General features: G+C 41.1%; 1 long non-coding RNA gene across 1 annotated transcript in view; it reads left to right on the forward strand.

Annotated features, from left to right (window-relative positions):
- Positions 1-13,227, forward strand: part of LOC144307870 (uncharacterized) — a 40,454-nt gene extending 27,227 nt beyond the window's left edge. Inside the window, exon 6 of the long non-coding RNA XR_013374551.1 lies at positions 9,436-13,227. This is a non-coding gene — a long non-coding RNA (uncharacterized LOC144307870). The remainder of the gene's footprint in view (positions 1-9,435) is intronic.
- Positions 13,228-13,660: the final 433 nt, after the last annotated feature.

The following is a 13,660-nucleotide window of genomic DNA, read 5'->3' on the forward strand; positions in this document are numbered from 1 at the left end:
GACCTGCATATCTGAGGGCCAATACCTGAATCATGATAAATTCAACAAGGCATTTCAACCCTGTGAGCCATCGTGGGAGACAGAAAGCCACACAGTTTTCTCTAGTTAATACCCCAATAATGCATGTTTCTCCCATTTGGAATATTTACATTTATTAATTAGTGTGAAAGAGATATAAGAAAGGAATATTAAATTTTAAGCATTTAAATATCTCTGGAAAAAAGGAATACTGGCCTTGAAACTTTGTGACTTGTGTAATGTGTCATGAACTGACAGGATTAAAATTCCTCCTCAGAGGATTTAAGGTTTAAAAAAATTTCCTATTGGTACACATTTAGTTTGCTTCTTTTTTTCCCTGTCATTTCAAACAGTCCTGTTATGAACATTCTTGTATATATCCTTGAGTACAGGAGCAAGAATATATAGGGTTTTTACCTAGGACAGAAGTGCTGGGTCAAAGGGTTTATGCATGTTTGATTTTATGGAATACAGCCAAATGGTTTTCTGGAGTGATTGTGCCAACTCATAACTTCTACTAGAAGTGAATGGGAATTCTTACCTGGCATCTTCCATCCTCACCAACAGTTGGTATTTTCAGACTCTGGTTTTTGCTTACCTGATAGGTATAAAATGGCATCTTATTATGGTTTGAATTTGATTAATGTGATGTTGAACTTTTCATGTTTCTTTGCCATATTTTCTTAATTCTACTTGAATTGCCAATTCATGACCTTTGTCCATTTTTAAATTGACTTCTTTATCTTTTTCTTATTCATTTGTAGTAACCCTTTTATACAATTTATTATTCTAACTCCTCACCCCTCCTTTTTATTATTTTTTGTTCCAGACATGTACCAAATCTATGGCTAGGATCTTTTTTCTTTGTTATTAGTGTCTTTGGTTTAAAAAAAATAGTGTCTTTGGTTATATGGAAGTTTTTTATTTTAAAATAGTCAAATTTATCAATCCATTTGGAACTAAGATGGTTACTGGGTATAGCAAAATCAAAATTTTTATATATATATATATATATATATATATATATATATTTTAAATTTTTATATTTTCATGGTGAATTTTCCCTATTCTCATATTTGTGGTTCTTTATCTTTAGTGGGTTTTCTTTTCTTTTTTTTATAAATTTATTTTTTATTGGTGTTCAATTTGCCAACATATAGAATAACACCCAGTGCTCATCCCATCAAGTGCCCCCCTCAGTGCCCGTCACCCAGTCACCCCCACCCCCCACCCACCTCCCTTTCTACCACCCCTAGTTCGTTTCCCAGAGTTAGGAGTCTCTCATGTTCTGTCTCCCTCTCTGATATTTCTCTTTAGTGGGTTTTTAACAAAGTTTGATTTACTTATTTTAGAGACAGAGTGCATGTGTGCAAGAGAGGGGAGGGGCAGAGGGAGAGAATTTTCAAGTAGATTCCCTGCTGAGCATAGAGCCCAATGTGGGGGGTCAGTCCTTGGACCCATGAGATCATGACCTGAGCTGCAACTAAGAGTCAAATGCTTAACTGACTGAGCCACTCAGGCACCCCTATCTTTAGTGGTTTTTAAAATTTAAAGTCCATAGGGCGTCTTGGTGGCTCAGTAGGTTAAGCGTCCAACTTTTGATTTCGGCTCAGTCATAATCTCAGGGTTATGAGATCGAGCCCCACGTTGGGCTTTGTGCCAGGTGTGGAGCCTGATTAAGACTCTCTCTCCTTCTCCCTCTGCCCATCCCCCCTCACTTAAAAAAATGAAATTTAAAGTCCATTTTTATGAAATAAATACAGCAAATACAGCTTTATTTTTTAAGTATTTGCCTGATATATCCTTTCTCCTAATCTTGACTTTTGACCTTGCTATATCATTTGTTAGTGACATACTGAGAACAGACCAGTAGGAATGGTCCATACCAGTTGCAGAAAATAAGGGCCCTGTAGCCAGTACCAGCTTATATACTTATCATTTTGGTTTTGAATTTCATGCTTGCTTTTGTCCCTTCATCACTTACATCACCACATCATGGTGGACAGGACCAGGGGGTGGATAAGTATGATATGTGTGTAAGGATCCAGCCAATAAATGAGACAGACTCAGATCCAGTGAAATAGTAATAAGTTCTGAATCTATTTTTGCCTAGCACAGTGGAAAGAAGTAGAAATAGAGTTTCCTTATTTACTGGCCTGAGATAGAAAAGAATCCTAGTTTAGGAAAATTAACATTCAGAGATAGGATTCTGAAAAGACAAATTTCAGGACATTTTGCGGTATGTTGGGGAGCCATTTGATAATAACCCATCAATTAAACTAGAACCATGTGTTGTTACTTTATAATTTACCAAAGTAAAAATAAATAGAATACCTTTTTACACACAGGGAAACTAATCAGAAAGGGAGAAATATCAGCTAAAGACCTGGAAAATGCTGAATATACACATGAGAGGGGAACTTGAGGATTATCATTTGAGGCCCCGTGATCATCTAGGTTTTTAGATAATTTCTCATTTCCCAGTTTGGTTCCCCTGACTCTGCAGAATTGCCTGAATCTAGCAGTGATTGCTGTTATACATGCCTGGGATCATGAGACTACTTCTCCATATCTACCCATATCATGTTTTTCTGGGCAAGTCTGGGGTATAAGACCACGCTCTCTGGTGGAGAAGGACATCACTACTCCATATCTGGTAATAACTATTGGGGAAATGCTTGCTAGCTATCACTTGCTAGCCATTTTGATTTTTGGGGAAAGATATTTAATATCTTTTTACCCCAATATCTTTATAAAATGGGAATACCAATCTCCTATGGTTGTTGTAAGGATTAAATAAGATAACTGAGCAGTAAGTGCTCAATAAATAATACTGTCCTTGTTACTATTTCTTCACAGTTGAATTCATCATGAATTTTCATTATGTTAGGCACTGAGATAAGTAGTCAATATGTGGTAGCTATCATACTGCTTTTTTAGTCATTTGGCCAATCCATATTATTATATAATTAAATTACAGTATATTAGGCATTGTGCCAGATGTAGGAGCCACAGCAGTAAATAAGACCGAACCCTCAAGACTCTGGACAAGTTTTTCTGGCTCTACTAGTGAGACTCTTTTCTCCCTTAGGAGTTCTCTGGACTTCTTCCAAAGAGATCACAGATGCCTTCCTATAATGTGCCAAGTTCTGGCTGACTATAGGATGGAAGGGAAGATATACAAATGTGAACAGCCTTTGTCCCATATAGGCACGTGGGAAATAAGCTGCTCATGATAGGGGACTTTTGATTTGCTTTGTCTTTCCTTTTCAGAAGAACCTAGTGTGTGTGTGGGGGGGGTGGGGGGTTGGCTTCTGCTGAAGTACTAGGGGGAAATTCTGCTGTCACAGGAGAAAAGAATATAGATGCAAAGCACCAGACCAAAACGTCCACTCTGGCCTTCCCACAAGAAAGGAGAAGAAAGTAGGGGAGTTGTATTTTCCCAGTCCATAAAGAAAACCCAGCCTTTTGGACTTTGTCTCCTTAGTGGGTGTCAGTCATCCAGTTCCTTCTCGATGAGACAGGCCAAGAGAGTAGAAAAGGATTGAGGATTTACTGGGGTTTGAATCCTTCAAGTCATTAGAAGAGGGAAGAAAAGAAAGAAGTCCTTATCATGGTCCTCCCTCAGAAAGGATAAGCTGTAAAAAAATCAGACCTTTCCCACTGCCAACATTCATGTGCTCTCAGGCATTATAATGCTACAAAGAGTCGCTGTCTCTTTTCCTACTAAATGTCCTTTTCTGTTGATCAAGCTTTCGTAGGAGGCGCCAGACTCCAAGAATAGGGGTGGGGATGGGGCAGGGGTTGTGGGGGTGATGAGGGGGGTGCAGAAAAAATAACCCTTTACAGTAATAAGAAAAGTTTTCATTTAAAAAAACATCTCGGGGGATCCCTGGGTGGCGCAGCGGTTTGGCGCCTGCCTTTGGCCCAGGGCGCGATCCTGGAGACCCGGGATCGAATCCCACATCGGGCTCCCGGTGCATGGAGCCTGCTTCTCCCTCTGCCTGTGTCTCTGCCTCTCTCTCTCTCACTGTGTGCCTATCATAAATAAATTAAAAAAAAATTTAAAAAAATAAAAAATAAAAAAAAATAAAAAACATCTCAAAGGGTTTAGATTAATGCATGGATAATTGATTAGATTGAATTTATGATGCTGGGGAGGGTGGCTTTTGAGGTTGACGCTTATCACAGATTACATTGTTCTCTCCTACAGTCAGTCATCTTTTTTTCTCACTGTGATAGTCCCCATCTTTAATTTGGACTCTGAATATGATCTATAATGTGGATCCTTTTGTTTTTATGCTATGCTCTTATGGATGATGCTAAAAGCTCAGTCTGGCTGGTTTTTAAAGGCTGGATTAGATCAAACTAGCCTTTGAAGGTGGGAGCATTGCTTATAGTTCCTTTCCCTCCATTACTAGCCTCCTCAAGAGGAATGTTTACATCTTCTGATCACTTAAATCTTAACTAGGTATTGGGAATTAACTGTGTGCTCAGGGACACCTGGGTCATGCAGTCAGTTAAGCATCCGACTCTTGGTTTCTGTTTAGGTCATGATCTCAGGGTTGTGATAGAGCCTAGCATCCAGCTCAGCTCGGAGTCTGCTTAGAGTTTCTCTTTCCCTCTCCCTCTGCCCCCACCCCACCAAATAAGTAAATAAATTTTTTTTAAAGAATTAACTATTTGCCCAGGCTCAAAATTTAAAAGATGACTCAGGGCAGCCCCGGTGGCCCAGCGGTTTAGCGCCGCCTTCAGCCCAGGGTGTGGTCCTGGAGACCCGGGATTGAGTGTGCAGTCTCTCCCTGCACAGTCTGCTTCTCCCTCTGCCTGTCTCTCTCTGTCTGTCATAAATAAATAAATAAAATATTAAAAAAATAAAAGATAAAAAAGATGACTCAAAAAAACCACAGATGACTCCTGCCTTCACAAAGCTTACTATAGGGGTGCCTGGGTGGCTTAGTCAGTTTAGTGTCTGCCTCAGCCCAGTTCATCCTTTCAGAGTCCTGGGATCGAAGCCTGCATCTTCGTTGTCTTCATCGTCGTTGTTGTCTTTGTCATCTTCCCTATAGTCATAGGGCTCCCTGCTGAGCAAGGAGTCTGCTTCTCCCTATCCCTCTGCCCCTCCCTCCTGCTCATGCTTGAGCTCTCTCTCAAATAAATAAATAAAAAACATAAATTTTAAAAAGCCTACTACATCTTTGGAGTACCATGATGGACACTTCAAGTCATTGAAGAAATAATACAAAGCAAAGTATAATTAAGTGATAAATTGTCAGATTCAGACTTAATAAAATGGAATTTTAGAGCAATTAAAAGTTAATGATGATTTACAGGAGTCAGGAAATCCTCTTAGACATAGGGCTTCAGTTAGGTCCATAAAGAGTGGAAAGTACTTGGCAAAGGGAACATAGCATGAACAGACCAGAGAAAGAAACCAGAAAGTTCAGAGCCTCAGTTTCCTCATCTGTGAAATGAGTCAGGCAGTCAGACATGAGCCCCTCTGTGGCAGCAACTGCTGTTCTCACTCCTGTGGGTCCAGCATGAAGCTGAGTTTCTCTTGTCAAATTGGCACTTGATATGTGGGTCTTTACTTGAACAAACATGACATGTGGAGGAGATGGTTTGGAGATATGTCTACCCAGGGTTAAAGTTGATGTTAGCAAACAGTGACTCCCCTTCAGGAAGCTGGGGCTTGGCTCAGAACCATCCGAGAGAGAGAGAGAGAGAGAGAGAGAGAGAGAGAGAGACATCTTCCAAGCCGTAGACCTAAGTCCTCTGAGAATGTAGTGAAAACGGATGTTTTGCTTATGCACTTCCCTTCCACTGAGCAGTTGCCTCTAGCACAAGATTTATTTGGGTTGGTCACTCAGGAACTCTCCTGCCAGGAAATGAGCAATGGTACCTGGCCAGTTTCCGTGGGTGCCTTTAATCCAAATGACGTACTTTAAGTAGCCAGGTATGTGTGATAACGTGAATTAGAAGGCCAGATAGCATTGTCCCCTTTAATTTCTTGGAAAGCTTTCTTAGCCTTTTTATAAGGGGTGTAGTTATGAGACTGGAAAATTCAATTTGGATCATTTAGTGTCCTTTCCTCTAAGGGAAGAACTCTCTCATATGTCACTTCCTCTCTGTGGCTTTCCAGGCCACTATCCTGTCACCTCACCAGGACTCCTACAGCATTCCATTTCAGCAGAATGCATTATTTACTGAGATCTTGTGGCACGTTATTCATTGGAATAATTACCACAGCACATTTGACTACATTTCCGTTTGTTTCTTCCTGGACAGTGAATTCCTGGAGGTCAAGAGCTCTCCCTGTTTGATCTCTATAGCCTCACTACCCAGCACAGCATCTGGCATATAATAGGTGCTCAATAAATGGATTTAATTAATATATTGGCTCTATTGATTATTTTTAAAAGTATTTATTTTAAGTAGGCTCCATACCCGGCAGGGAGCCCAACGTGCAACTTGAACTCAGGACCCTGAGATCAAGACTCGAGCTCAAATCAAGATTCAGATTTGACAGCAGAGCACCCAGGTGCCCCAAGTTTCTTTCTTTTTGAAAATATTTTATTTATTTATTCATGAGAGAGAGAGAGAAGCAGGCTCCACACAGGAAACCTGATGTGGGACTTGATCCCGGGACTCCAGGATCACACCCTGGGCCGAAGGCAGGCACTAAACCACTGAGCCGCCCAGGCGTCCCCCCGAGTTTCTATTTAAATTCCAGTTAGTTAACATACATATAAGTTTCAGGTGTACAATGTAGTAATTCAAAGCTTCCATACAACAGCCCATGCTCATCATAAGTGCCCTCCTTAATCCCTGTTTCACCGATCCCCCCACCCACCTCCCCTCTGATAACCATCAGTTTGTTCTCTATAATTAAGAGTCTATTTCTTGGTTTGTCTTTCTCTTTTTCCCTTCGCTTATTTGATGTATTTCTTAAATTCTATATATAAGTGAAATCATATGGTATTTGTCTTTCTCTGACTGACTTATTTAGCTTAACATAATATTCTCTAGCTCCATCCATGTTGTTGCAAATGACAAGATTTCATTCTTTTGATGGCTGATTAATATTCCATTGTGTATAAATACCACTTCTTTATCCATTCATCTACGGATAATTTTTATTTTTTTATTTGTTAAAATTTATTTATTCATGAGAGACACACAGAGAGAGGCATAGACACAGGCAGAGGGAGAAGCAGGCTCCATGCTGGGAGCCGGACGCGGGACTCGATCCCAGGTCTCCAGGACCACACACTGGGCTGAAGGTGGCGCTAAACCGCTGAGCCACCCAGGCTGCCCTCTATGGATAATTTTTAAAGAATCAGAGCTAGAGTTCCATCTGAAAAATTCCTCAAGTTCATATCTTTACTTTCTCTAGCTCAGACTATAAGAAGCCATCCCTAGAACTGAGTTGTAGTTGGTTCCGATAAGAGGCTGAGAGAAGAGGAAAGAGGGAAGAAGCAAACTCTTTATGGGACAGGGTCAGAGTTCAAAGAGAAATTGGAGAATTACAGACAAACTTGACCAATAAGATCACAAGCCTAAGGAAAATTCAGGTATAAAAATTCAAGATATAAAGTTCTATTGCTGAGTCACAAAGTACCACAAACTTAGCAGCCTGCACAACATACATTTATTGACTCAGTTTCTGTGGTGAAGAGTCTGGTCGTGTTTTAGTTGGGGCCTCTGTTCAGGGTCTCACAAGGCTGTACTCAAGGTGTCAGCCAGGGTTGGGGTCTTATCTGAGGCACAGGTCCTTTTCTGAGCTCAGGTGGTTGTTGTTACAATTCTTTTTCTTGCAGATGTAGAACTCATGGTGGCTTGCTTCTTCAAAGCCAGCAGGAGACTCCCTATCTTCAAGGAAGGCCAAAGACTCCAAGGAAATATTTTAAGGACTAACCTGATTAAGTCAGGCCCACTCAAGATACTCTCCTTTTTGAGAGTCAAACTGATTGGGGCCTTAATTGCATCTGCAAAATGCCTTATGCTTTTTTTTTTAAGATTTTATTTTTATTTATTTGACGGTGGGGGGGGGGCGGGGAGGAGAGAGAACGAACAAGCAGGGGGAGAGGCAGAAGGACAGGGAGAAGCAGGCTCCTTGCTGATCAGGGAGCCTGACATGGGGCTCAATCCCATGACCCTGAGATTATGACCTGAGCCGAAGGCAGACGCTTAACTGACTGAGCCATCCAGGTGCCCCTTATGTTGGCTTTATACCATAACCCAATCATGGGAGCAACATCCATCATATTCACAGGTTCTCCCCACACTGAAGAAGAGGGACATGGATATGAGGGAGTGGGAATCAAGGGAACCATCTTAGGATTCTACGTACCACAGGCTCTGACTGAGAGACCTCTGAGTGGCACTGTGCCTCTTTTAGGAAAAATAGGGAAGTCTGGGAACCAAAGGGCAGAAGCAGGAGTACCCTCAATTACTATTACCTTAATGACCCACTGGGGGACTTTATGCTTTCTCAGCTTGCTACTCTGGGCTCTGCAGAGTTTGAGGTTCTGTTCCACATAGGGTCACATTCTTGCCAATGGACACAGCAAGGGTCTCACTGAACTACAAGTATGGCTACTGGCAGGGCTTTGGATTCCTGTGGCCAAGGAGTCACATTCTTGTCAGGGGTAATTGCCCTTAATCAGCAGGAGGAAGGACAGGTGCTGCTATACAGTGGGGCGGGCAGGGAGGAATGTGTATGGAACTCAGGTTGGGGTGTGTGTGTGTGTCTGTGTATAGAAATTCTCTCTCTCTCTCTCTCTCCATATATATAGGCAGAATCATGGCCTTCCAAAAATGTCTCCATCCTAAATCCCAGAATGTGTCAATATTTTAGGTTACATGGCAAAGGGGAATTAAGGTTGCTCATCAGCTGACATTAAGATAGGGAGATTATCCTGGTGGGTCCAATGTAATCACACAAGTCATTAAATGTGGAAGAGTCAGAGGAAGATGTGGCTATGGAAGAAAGGCACAGAGAGGTGCAATGTTGCTGGCTTCAGATAGGGTGGAAAGAAGCCCTGGGCCAAGTGGTACAAGTGCCCTCTAGAAGTTGGAAAGAGCAAGAAAATGGATTCTCTCTTAGAGCTTCCAGGAAAAAAGCACCACTCTGCCAATATCTTAATTTTAGCCCAGCGAAAGCTGTTTCAGACTTCTGACTTTCAGAACTGTAAGATACTAAATTTGTGCTGTTTTAAGCCACCAAGTGTGTGGTAAATTAGTGATAGCAACTATAGGAAACTAATATTGGGTGAGGAAATACTGTCCAAATCACATTGTCCAGAAATAAGTCATTCTTGCTGTATCAGGGGAGCTTTGCATCTTCCTCTATTAGAGTTAATGTTATACAGTTATACTGATTTGTTTCCATGTTCCTCTCTCTCCCTCTCTCAGGCTGTTGGCTTCTCCTGGTCCGGGACTGTGCCTTCTACATCTCTGTATTCTTAATCTCTCAAATGTCATCGAATCTCTGTGGGCATCTGTGGTGTTGAAGGAGGAAGTGGGGAGTCATGAGGGGGAGGAGACTGAGATGGTGGTGGTGTCAGTGCTAGGGAGGGAAAGCTCAAGAACGGGTGGGGACTGAGTCTGGCTGATGTTAATTCTCTTGGGGGGGGGCTGGCTTGTTTGGAATGCAGAGAATTTGCAGGTCAGCTGCAGCTGAGGGGAGGCTGCGCCCCAAACATCTTGGCCTCAGTGGGGCTCTTGGTTCAGGAATGACTCAACAGTATTCTGAGCCTCCTGGATATGCCCCATCAACAGAGAACCCCTAATTTCCTCTCATCCACTCCCTCACCTGCCACCTACAGTGTTGCTCAATCCTTATCGTCCCAGATGGGAAGCACAGACTTCAGTTAGAGATGGAGCAGCTCCAGTCACTGAAGTTTTTAATTTGAGCTTTCTGTGGGTATCACTGTTTCTCTCGTGTCCCAATGCTGGATCTTGGTACTATTGGGGACCTTGAATATGCCCTCTAATCAAACTCAAGCTCTTAGAGTATGTGTGTCTCTCTCTTATCTCTTTCTTGTCTCCCGTTTTCCTCCTCCCCCATCCTCTCCTCCTCCTCCTCCTTCTTCTCTCTCTCTGCCTCTGTCTCTGTCTCTGTCTCTATCTCTGACCATATATCTCTTCAGGGAAGTATTGTGAGAGCTGCCAGGGCCAGGGTGAGGGAGATGGAGGAGCCTGAGTAATACACAAGGACTGAGGAATTGTGGGTAATAGTAGGAACTAGAGTCAAGGAAGAAATGGGCACTTTGAAGGAGTAAAATAAGGATCTTTCCTCCCTCCACAGATGAGGCCAAACAGAAGCCATATGTGGTGTCTTGTGCAATGTGCTAGTTAGTTCCTTATATAAACCAAACAAAGCAGTCTAACAATCCTATAAATACCACACAGAAAGATGAACCAGCTAGAGTAACGTCAGTGTTTCTAAAGATAAAGTAAATTAATACTACTGGCACCACCCTGTTTTTGTGTGGCTCATCTCCCAAAAGCACAAAATACAAATTTATACCCCAAAGCATGTTTTATGAATTCAAGCAGCTGGCATGATTTTAGCATATATGAAATATGCACATTCTTACTGTAAAGTAAGTTTTAAAAGCTTGCATGCACTCTGAAGCATGAGCTTTTGCAAAGAGAGTGAAATATGTTTACAGCTTTGTTCCCTTCGTGGTTAGTGTGTCCTAGTGCAGCTATATTGTATCAGAGGTACTTGTTGGTTTTCCTTGCCCGAGGAATGGCAAAATTGGCTTCTATACTGGCCCAGCTGAACAGGCTATCCTGGAGTAACTGGAGGCTCTATTTCTCAGCTGGGATGACAGCACTTGGAGGTGGTATGAGGAAATATGGAAAGTGACTGGGCAGGAGAATAGAGAGAAATAGAGTGTAGAATGAGGAATAAATCGAAGAGAACTGAATTTGTTAGTGAAAGTGGATGAGGTGGGAGAGAGGGGAGGCATGACGGTGAAGAATGATCAGAAGGTTAGGCATTGGCAGAGGAGACACCATTGAACTTGTACTGTTTAAGCTCCCTCTTATTGAAAGAAGCATTTTTATTGAAGATGACACCCTGAAAGATGTCCTATCCTAAGGAGGCCCTCTGACACCAAATCACCAATAGTACATGTTTTAAGCATTTGCTATTTTTAAGCAAGAGGAAATTGTTAGAGGAAAAGGAGACCATTAAAGACATGAACCTTTCAACACTTGGATTTGATGAGTAGTCATAAAGTAGAACTGAGGGAAGGTAGGGAAATTGATAAAAATCACTGAGTTTTGCTACTCTTGGGGCAAGTGGACATAATACTAAACACTTTCATGTAACAGCTCACTAGTCTTTGCAGTTTTTTCTTTAAGGTTTGGGAGAAAAACACTTTCCCATTGTTTCCTCCTCCACCTCCCAATTCTGGATCCCTCTGTGTAATATCTATAATCTGGGAAATAAAACTACTTTTTAAAAAGTAATTTCTAGATCCTGATTGAAATCATAGCAAGAATCAGTTTGTTTGAAAGTTGATGACATAGTTTTCCAAAAACTTACTCTACCCAAGTTAGATATCCAAAAGCTTATATGGTTCAATAGCCCAAGGAAAGATGGTTACTAGATACTTTTCACTCGTATTACTTGACTGAGCAGACATGGTTTTCAGTTGTGCTGTTTGATTTTATTCTTCTACTTGTAATAGTGACCTTGATAATATCTTATGTATCTTGATAATATCTTATGTAAAAATCAATGCTTGATTTTTTTTAGATACTATCTCTGTTACCCTGACACCAAATCAAAATAAACTAATGGAGCATAACAGGAAACAAAAAGGTGGGGTGGAGAATCTGTTACTTAAGGACAGTGATCTCATCACTGTACAACTGTTGAATGTTTCCTGGTCTGATTTTTGACTACTTTGCCTTTTATCCCTGCTACCTACAATTCAGTATAACACATATGCCTTATAACAATGCACACATAGAAATCAGGGTTGCTAAGCTGTTTTAATAATTTATTTATTAAGAGTTTATTTATTAGAGAGAGAGAGAGAGAGAGACTACACTAGAGAGAGTGAGCATAAGTGGTGGGGAAGAGCAGAGGGAGAGGGAGAAGCAGGCTCTGCACTGAGCCAGGAGCCCAATGTGGGGCTTGATCTCAGGACCGTGACCTGGGCCAAAGGCAGACGCTTAACAGACTGAGCTGCCCATGTGCCCGTTTTAAGAATTTTATGTATGTGCTATTTGAGAAAATTGGACATGTGGATGAATGCTGGGCTAGCTGGGTTTAACAGGGGTTCTGTGAGGTAAGAATTGAGGTAAGTGGGTTAAGTGATAGGATTTTTTTTCCTGTTTAAATTACATCTGTAGTAGACATCTATGGGGTTGGTTTCTCAGCACTGCTTTTTCTAAGAAGTGCTCTATTTCCCTAAACTATGTAGTTACTGTTAGAAATAGCCATGTTAGAGATTGTGATTGAGCACTTGACCACGGTTCTGGCTGAGGGGATTCCTGGTAAGTCACACGGGCCAATCATATGACCTTGCCCTGCTGCCACAGTTGACCTGGGGTGTGTCCAAGGGTGCGAGCCTGATCCCACTTGGGCCAGTGAATCCCTTCTCAGGACTTTTTTTTTCATTGAAGTCTAATTGACATAAAATGTTATATTAGTTTCAGACATACAACGTATTGATTCTGCAATTCTGTACATTACTCAGTGGTTACCATAAGTGTGGTCACCATCTGTCACCATACAAAGTTATTAAAATATTGACTATATTTCTTATGTTGAAGTTTTCATCTCTGTGGCTTATTAATTTTAAAATGGAAAGCTTATACTTCTCAACCCCTTTTCCCTCAAGAATTTTTGAGACAGAAATTTGGGTCAGTCTTTATGCATGTGGCTATGGTTATAAGATGTAAAGATCAGGAACTTCTTTTGCTATGTTGAGAAAGATATTATATATAGAAAAAAGAATGAGGCCAGTGTGCAGAGGGAAGTGAAGATAAGGGATGGAGAGAGGGCATCTTTATAGTAATGAGTCCCTGGTTTCAGCTGTTCTGGCTCATTTGACACCATTTATATGCTGATGAAAAGGTGTCTTTTGGAAGGTGACTTGATTGCCCAAAAATTATAAATTGTTCCTATCCATTATTATACTATCTTTGTAACCTGAAAAAATTATCTTTTTAATTTTCTCTCTAAACCTAACATTGCTTTAACTAAAAGTAAAAACTAAAAAATAATGTAATTCAATAAAATATTTATTGTACTGTGTTAGGTGTGGTAGAGTATTAAAAAGTATAGGTGACACAAAATGTAACAAAACCATCACTGAAAAGGTACAGACAGTATGTATATGTGCTGCCGAAGTGAGCACATGAAAAGGTACAGACAGTACGAACAAAAATGGAAGAGAGGTCCCTGCAGGCTCATCCAGAAAGAAGAGTCTTCAGGATGCAGGGCTGATAAAAGTTAGGTAGAGAGGAAAGCCAAAGCCAAAGACCATGTTCCATTTGTAATTTGTGATGTGATTTAAAAAAAATCAGCTTAATTAAAATGGACACATTTTTACTAAGCATGACGTATCAGAAAAGCATAGTTTGGTCCCTGCCTTCTAGGAAAGAAACATCT

Source organism: Canis aureus, chromosome X, assembly GCF_053574225.1.
Source record: "Canis aureus isolate CA01 chromosome X, VMU_Caureus_v.1.0, whole genome shotgun sequence".
Lineage (NCBI taxonomy): Eukaryota > Metazoa > Chordata > Mammalia > Carnivora > Canidae > Canis > Canis aureus.